This window comes from Ovis canadensis, chromosome 8 (assembly GCF_042477335.2).
Source record: "Ovis canadensis isolate MfBH-ARS-UI-01 breed Bighorn chromosome 8, ARS-UI_OviCan_v2, whole genome shotgun sequence".
Classification (NCBI taxonomy): Eukaryota; Metazoa; Chordata; class Mammalia; order Artiodactyla; family Bovidae; genus Ovis; species Ovis canadensis.
In genome coordinates this window covers 86246902-86254843 of record NC_091252.1, presented here as the reverse complement: position 1 = coordinate 86254843, position 7942 = coordinate 86246902, and the positions used below count along the sequence as shown (strand labels likewise).

The 7942-nt window shown below is 46.6% G+C and overlaps 1 pseudogene; it reads left to right on the top strand.

Moving 5' to 3' along the window:
* Positions 1 to 3854: 3854 nt before the first annotated feature.
* Positions 3855 to 7219, top strand: LOC138444682 (homeobox protein NANOG pseudogene; annotated as a pseudogene).
* Positions 7220 to 7942: the final 723 nt, after the last annotated feature.

Genomic DNA, 7942 nt, shown 5'->3' with positions numbered 1-7942 from the left:
AATAGAAAGCCCAGAGATGAATCCACACACATATGGACACCTTATCTTTGATAAAGGAGGCAAGAATATACAATGGAGTAAAGACAATCTCTTTAACAAGTGGTGCTGGGAAAACTGGTCAACCACTTGTAAAAGAATGAAACTAGATCACTTTCTAACACCGCACACAAAAATAAACTCAAAATGGATTAAAGATCTAAATGTAAGACCAGAAACTATAAAACTCCTGGAGGAGAACGTAGGCAAAACACTCTCCGACATAAATCACAGCAGGATCCTCTATGATCCACCTCCCAGAATTCTGGAAATAAAAGCAAAAATAAACAAATGGGATCTAAATAAAATTAAAAGCTTCTGCACAACAAAGGAAACTATAAGCAAGGTGAAAAGACAGCCTTCTGAATGGGAGAAAATAATAGCAAATGAAGCAACTGACAAACAACTAATCTCAAAAATATACAAGCAACATATGCAGCTCAATACCAGAAAAATAAACGACCCAATCAAAAAATGGGCCAAAGAACTAAATAGACATTTCTCCAAAGAAGACATACGGATGGCTAACAGACACATGATAAGATGCTCAACATTACTCATTATTAGAGAAATGCAAATCAAAACCACAATGAGGTACCACTTCACACCAGTCAGAATGGCTGCGATCCAAACATCTGCAAGCAATAAATGCTGGAGAGGGTGTGGAGAAAAGGGAACCCTCCTACACTGTTGTTGGAAATGCAAACTAGTACAGCCACTTTGGAGAACAGTGTGGAGTTTCCTTAAAAAATTGCAAATAGAACTACCTTATGACCCAGCAATCCCACTGCTGGGCATACACACCGAGGAAACCAGAATTGAAAGAGACACATGTACCCCAATGTTCATCACAGCACTGTTTATAATAGCCAGGACATGGAAACAACCTAGATGTCCATCAGCAGATGAATGGATAAGAAAGCTGTGGTACATATACACAATGGAGTATTACTCAGCCGTTAAAAAGAATACATTTGAATCAGTTCTGATGAGATGGATGAAACTGGAGCCAATTATACAGAGTGAAGTAAGCCAGAAAGAAAAACACCAATACAGTATACTAACACACATATATGGAATTTAGAAAGATGGCAATGACGACCCTGTATGCAAGACAGCAAAAAAGACACAGAGGTGTATAACGGACTTTTGGACTCAGAGGGAGAGGGAGAGGGTGGGGTGATTTGGGAAAATGGCATTGTAACATGTATACTATCATGTAAGAATCGAATCGCCAGTCTATGTCCAACGCAGGATACAGCATGCTTGGGGCTGGTGCATGGGGATGACCCAGAGAGATGTTATGGGGAGGGAGGTGGGAGGGGGGTTCATGTCTGGGAACGCATGTACACCCATGGTGGATTCATGTCAATGTATGGCAAAACCAATACAGTATTGCAAAGTAAAATAAAAATAAAAAATAAAATAAAATAAAACTTTACATTAAAAAAAAAATAAAAGCAGAGACATTACTTTGTCAACAAAGTCCATCTAGTCAAGGCTATGGTTTTTCCAGTGGTCATGTATAGATGTGAGAGCTGGACTATAAAGAAAGCTGAGCGCTGAAGAATTGATGCTTTTGAACTGTGGTGTTGGAGAAGACTCTTGAGAGTCCCTTGGACTGCAAGGAGATCCAACCAGTCCACCCTAAAGGAGATCAGTCCTGGGTGTTCATTGGGAGGACTGATGTTGAAGCTGAAACTCCAATACTTTGGCCACCTGATGCAAAGAGCTGACTCATTAGAAAAGAGAAGGAAAAGGGGATGCCAGAGGATGAGATGGTTGGATGGCATCACAGACTCAATGGACATGAGTTTGGGTGAACTCCGGGAGTTGGTGATGGACAGGGAGGCCTGGCGTGCTGCAGTCCATGGGGTCACAAAGAGTCAGACATGACTGAGCAACTGAACTGACTGACTGGCCATTTGTTGAGATTTGTGCACTAAACTGTAGGGGTGTCACATTTCAACAAAAAATTAATATCTCAGCTTTCACTAATATCTAGACAAATTGGAAGTTTTCTCCTGTCTGGAATAAAATCAGTTAACTCGGTTATGAAGATGCTGTACATTTTTCTTTTCGGATGAGAATCACATGTTTTTATTAAAACTCCTGTAATCAAGGACACAAATTATTTCAGACTTCTATTTTCCACAGCTGCAAAAGAATAAATTTTGATTGTTTTCAGCTGTTGAGTCTGGTAATTTTTATGAAAGGACTTCACTTCCAACCCAGCCGGCATCTTCTTGAGCTGCATTCCCAACACCAAATGGTAGTAGGTGAGTTATAATGCAGACAGGAGACCAGTTTTAGAAAACAGCAAAGAAATTGACCCAGGGATGTCTAGAAACTTGACATCTAGTAGGTGTGGCAAGAAATAGCAGTGAAGGGTGTGCTGATCAGTACACAGGAACGGGATAACTGGTTAATAATGTAGATAAGAAGGAATTTCTATTTGGCACAATATACAAAAATTAATTTTAGGTTGATTAATACATGAATGTGACTATTCCTGGGGTCTCAGGGCTGTACGCTAGTAAGAGTACATTTGGTGAGTTCCTTTAGGTGTGGGGCTGGAGCAGTAAAAAGGAGAAAGCACCGTTTTGGGTAGGATCCAGGTTGTTGTTGGGTCACTAAGTCACGTCCGACTCTTTGTGACCCCATGGACTGCAGCACGCCAGCCTTCCCTGTCCTCCGCTATCTTCTGGAGTTTGCTCAGACTCATGTCCATTGAGTCAGTGATGCCATCCAGCCATCTCATCCTCTGTTGCCCCACCCTCAATCTTTCCCAGCATCAGGGTCTTTTGCAATGAGTCAGTTCTTTGTATCAGGTGGCCAAAGTATTGGAGCTTCAGCTTCAGCGTCAGTCCTTACAATGAATATCCAAGGTTGATTTAGTTTAGGACTGACTGGTAGAGACCTAAAATTCCTGGCTCAGCCTTGGGGCAGAGTCCTGGCAGCCAGCTTTTCCCCAGAACCACCCCAAGCTCTGTGTGGGCTCTGAGACTGCTGCAGGGCCCCCTGTCTTGGGAGAGGACTCATCAGATTATGAGTGTGTGTGTGTGTGTGTGTGTGTGTGTGTGTGAGATAGAAAGGGGGTTGTGCCTGAGAGAAGGGCAGAAGAGAGGAGTGTGTGTGGCAGTGACAAACTTATTTGTGATGAGGAAGGTAAGTGTGAAGAGAGTGAGGGACCACTGGGGAGAGTGTGTTGGGTGTGAGGGGAGCAACTACAACTCATTAGTATGTCAGGACGTTGGGTGTTTCATGGTGTGTGTGTGTGTGTGTGTGTGTGTGTGTGTGACTGTGGACAGCTGAGCCTGGGACAGAAGGGGAGTGGACAGTATGCGTATGCAGAGGGCCCGGAGGTGGGTGCCCTGGGGGCCCCAGAGAGGAGAGAGACAGTGAAGGGAAATGCCTGTGAGGGGGAATTTTCTGGATGGCAGTGGGCGTAGTTGGGAGCCTTCTGTGTGGAATTTGTGTGAAGCGGTGTGTACAGACAGTGTGAGGAAGCCAGGGTCCCTGTGGGAGGGGAGCCCAGTGTGTCTTGGCAGAGAGTGGAGAGTGTGGAGGGCAGGCAAGCAGGCACTTGTGTGTGAAGGAGAGTGTGTGGTGGGAGAGGGTGTGAGGAGACCTGCATGGGAAATTTCTCGAGGGCTTCTGTGCACAAGGGTGGAAGGAGTATAAGTGAGAAGCACGGAGTGTAAGAGGGGTGTACGAGTGGGTGGAGCTGGAGAGTCAGGGTGGAGTGTGGGTGACGGAGGGCAGTGTGCAGTATGAGGGGGCTGGTGTCTGTGAGGGTGGGGGCTGGGAGAAGAAACATGGATGGGGAGTATGGGGCCAAGGCGGGTGATGGCTGCTGTTGGAGCGGTTGCCATAACAACTGACTTCCTATGACTTGCCTTTCCTTGGCCTGGACTTTGGAATAAATTAACAGGCTTATTCCTGGCCTGGACCTGGAACTGAAGTTGTAAGGGAGCCAAAATGGGCAGGGATAGTAAAGAAACTGACACCCCCATGTCACTTCCTTTCAATCTTTTTTTCTTTTAGCTTGGAAATGCCACACAAGAATAGCTGCCTGGGGACAGGTGTCAGCTGGGGTCACCAGCCTTCACCTGCTGATGCCTCCCCCAGGCCCAGGAGCTGAGCTGCATTCCCTCCTTCAGTTTCCAATCAGCCTGGAGCCTCTGAGCAATTGTCTTCCCTTCAGTCCCCTCCTGCCTACAAAGCTCACAGGGAGGGACTCCTGGGGGTGCAACAGGTGGGAGTGGGGAAGGGAAGTGGTTTTTTGTGTGAGAAGAGTGTGGAAAAAAAAAAAAAAAGAAGAGTGTGAGACACTGAACGGAGGTGGGGAGGTCTAGAGGGGTTTGTGGCAAGGGATGGGCAGTGTGGGGCAAAGACGGGAGGTGGAAATGACACAGAAGGAAGTGGGGGGGCACGGCGGGGAGGGGCGGGGCGCAAACCCTCTACCAGGAGCACTCTGCTGTGCCCCTCTCCAGGCTGGGTCCCCCTCACTGTCCCCTAATCGCTCCCTTGTCCTTTTTTCTCCCTTCACCTTCCTCCTCCCCTTCCTGTCTTTCCTCTTACCAACCCCCATCCCAGATTTTCCAAGCTCTCTGCCAGCTCTGTCCAGCAGCTCAGGCAGGGAGCAAGGAACCTGCAGAGAGAGACTCACCGCCCCCCACCAGCCCCACCCTTAGATACTCATGGCCACATGTGTCCTGAACTCTTTCTAGCAGCAGCGGAAGCAGTTTCAGGGGAAACAGGGCTCAGGAGCCTGAGCCAAGTTCCTTGGGAAACACTCCACCCCACCCACAGCATTGACTCCAGGAATTCTCTACTTCCAGAGTCTTCTACTCCTGGCATCCTCCCAGGCCCCATACAAGGACTTTATCTTGACAAGAGGCCACCCTACAACTGATCATATCATGTTTACTTCCCACCAGAAGGTTTTTGTTTTTTCAGCTCAGTGGTTAACTGCAGGACTCAGGATCATGTGCTTTCTGTCTCTTGAGTCACTTGGCACTCTCCTCTTCACACAGCTGACCCCCTCCCCAATATGTGTTAGGGTTACTGTAGTGGCATCAGCATGTTCCCTGGGGAAGTCCTCAGCCACCCATGTGGATGTGTCTACAGCACATCAGGGGTTAAATGGACACACCAGTGAGGATGGGGGAAGCGGAGGGAGGTTGTAAGGGAACCAAAAAAGGGCAGGGACAGGGAAGAAACTGACACCCTCTGTCATTTCCTGTCAATCTTTTTCTTCTTTTAGCCTGGAAATACCACACAAGAATAGCTGCCTGGGGACAGGTGCCAGCGGGGGTCACCTGCCTTTACCTACTGATGCCTCCCCCAGGCCCAGGGGCTGAACTGCTTCTCTCCCTCAGTTTCTAGTCAGAAAATAGTGGCTACTTGTGGTGGAGGAGCAGTACATTTGCAAAGAACTAATATTTTTATTAATACCTGATGCTGGGAAAGATGGAGGGCAGAAACAGAAGAAGGCATCAGAGGATGAGATGGCTGGATGGCACCATCGATGCAATGGACATGAACTTGGGCAAACTTCAGGAGATGAGGGACAAGGAGGCCTGGCTGCAGTCCATGGCGTCACAAAGAGTCAGTCATGACTGAGTGACTTAACAACAACAGTATTTTTATTGGTGGTTTGGCAGTAAAGAATCCGCCTACTATGCAGGAGACAGGTGTATGAGACACTGGTTCAATCCCTGGGTCAGGAAGATCCCCTGGAGAAGGAAATGTCAACCCACTGCAGTATTCTTGCTGGGGAATCCCGTGGACAGAGGAACCTGGTGGACTGTAGTCCTTGGGGTCACAAAGAGTCAGACACCACTTAGTGGCTAAACAACAACAAAATATTTTTATTAAACTGAAGACAACAGCATCTGGGAACAACATCTGCTCAGAATAGAGGTAAAGACGAGGATTTTTATCTTCTATTTCTTTTTCAACAATATCACACACCTCCACCATCCACTTCATGGTGGAGTCATAAACTCCACTGGATCATCTCAGCAAGCATCTCTCACCTGATTTCAATTTGGTCACAGTCATTATTAGGAGGGCAGCCGGTACTCTGGGTGAAGACAGGAGGGCAGGCAAGGGAGGGACCCCTGCCTGCTGGAGAGTATGACCTCATTTAAGAATCAAGACTTTTTTTTCCATTCTCTAGATTGGGCTGGTTGGCTCCTGTTATCTGACAGTTGATTCCATTCATTCCATCTTCTTAATTCTTTTACACCTGGAGGTCTTCACCTTTCTCTAAGCTCTTCTACCTAGGTTCTTAAGCCTGAACTCTTCCTACCATCTAGCTCACAGGTTTTTTCTCTCTCTGCTTCAACTCCCCAGCATGAGTGTGGACCCAGCCTGCTTGGCCCCAAAGCATCCAATTCCAGGGACTCTTCACCAATGTCTGAAATTTCTGGGCCTGAAGGAAACCAGGTGTCCTTGCAAGGGTCATCTGCTGAGACCCTCGACAAGGAGACTGGACAGTCCTGATTCTTCCTCAAACCCCAGAGTAAAACTATTGCCCATACCTGCCAAGAAAAGTGCAGCAAAGAAAGAAGAGAAGATCCCAGGTAAGAAAGAGAAGATCAGAACCATGTTCACTCAGACCCAGGTGTCTGTGCTCAACGACAGACTTCAGAGGCAGGAATCAGCCTCCAGCAGATGCAAGAACTTTCCAATATCCTGAAACTTAGCTACAAACAGGTGAAGCCCTGGTTCCAGAACCAGAAAAACAAGTGACTCTGTGACTCAGGGCCATAGAATTCCTGGGTTTCTATTTTTGGCACAGGACTGCTTGGTGACCTCTTCTGGAAACCTGCCTATACGGAGTGAACGTACCGAGGATATCCCACCTGGGAGCAGCCAGAGCTGGAACAGTTGGTCTTGAGGCAACCACCCCAGAAAGAGTCTGATCAGGTATCCCCAAGCTTGGAAGAGCCAGACTTGGAACAATCAGTTCAACAAACATATCGAGGAATTCCTGCTGCCCCAGATCCAGGGCCAGCAAAACTGTCCTGTCAGCGATTTGGAAGGCACTTTGGAGACTGCTGAAGAAAGCTATAATGTAATATAGCAAACTGCTAAGCATATGAGTTCCCAGCAGCAAATCATGGATTTATCCCCAAATTACTCTATAAATGCAGAGTCAGGATTTTTATAGATAGCTATATTATTATATCTTTAATATGAGCAGTGACTGTATTCTCTAGAATTTTTCTTCTTTTAGAATTTTGTACCTTTCTACCTTGGAGCTTCCCAGGTGACTCAGTGGTAAAGAACCCATCTGCCAGTGCAGGAGACACCAGTTCAAGCCCTCGGTTGGGAAGATCCCCTGAAGAAGGAAATGGCAACCCACTCCAGTGTTCTTGCCTGGAAAATCCCATGGACAGAGGAGCCTGGCAGACTACAGTCCATGCAGTCGCAAAAGAGTTGGACGGGACTTAATAATTAATGTGCACAAGAGACAACTCTACACATGGACATCACCAGATGGTCAACACCAAAATCAGATTGATTATATTCTTTGCAGCTGAAGATGGAGAAGCTCTATACAGTCAGCAAAAACAACACCAGGAGCTGATTGTCGCTCAGATCATGAACTTCTTACTGCAAAATTCAGACTGAAACTGAAGAAAGTAGGAAAAACCACTAGACCATTCATGTATGACCTAAATCAAATCCCTTACGATCATACAGTGGAAGTGACAAATAGATTCAAGGGATTAGATCTGATAGACAGAGTGCCTGAAGAACTGTGGACGGAAGTTCAAGACATTGTATAGGAGGCAGGGATCAAATCCATCCCCAAGAAGAAGAAATCCAAAAAGGCAAAATGGTTGTCTGAGGAGGCCTTACAAATAGCTGAGGAAAGAAATGAAAGGCA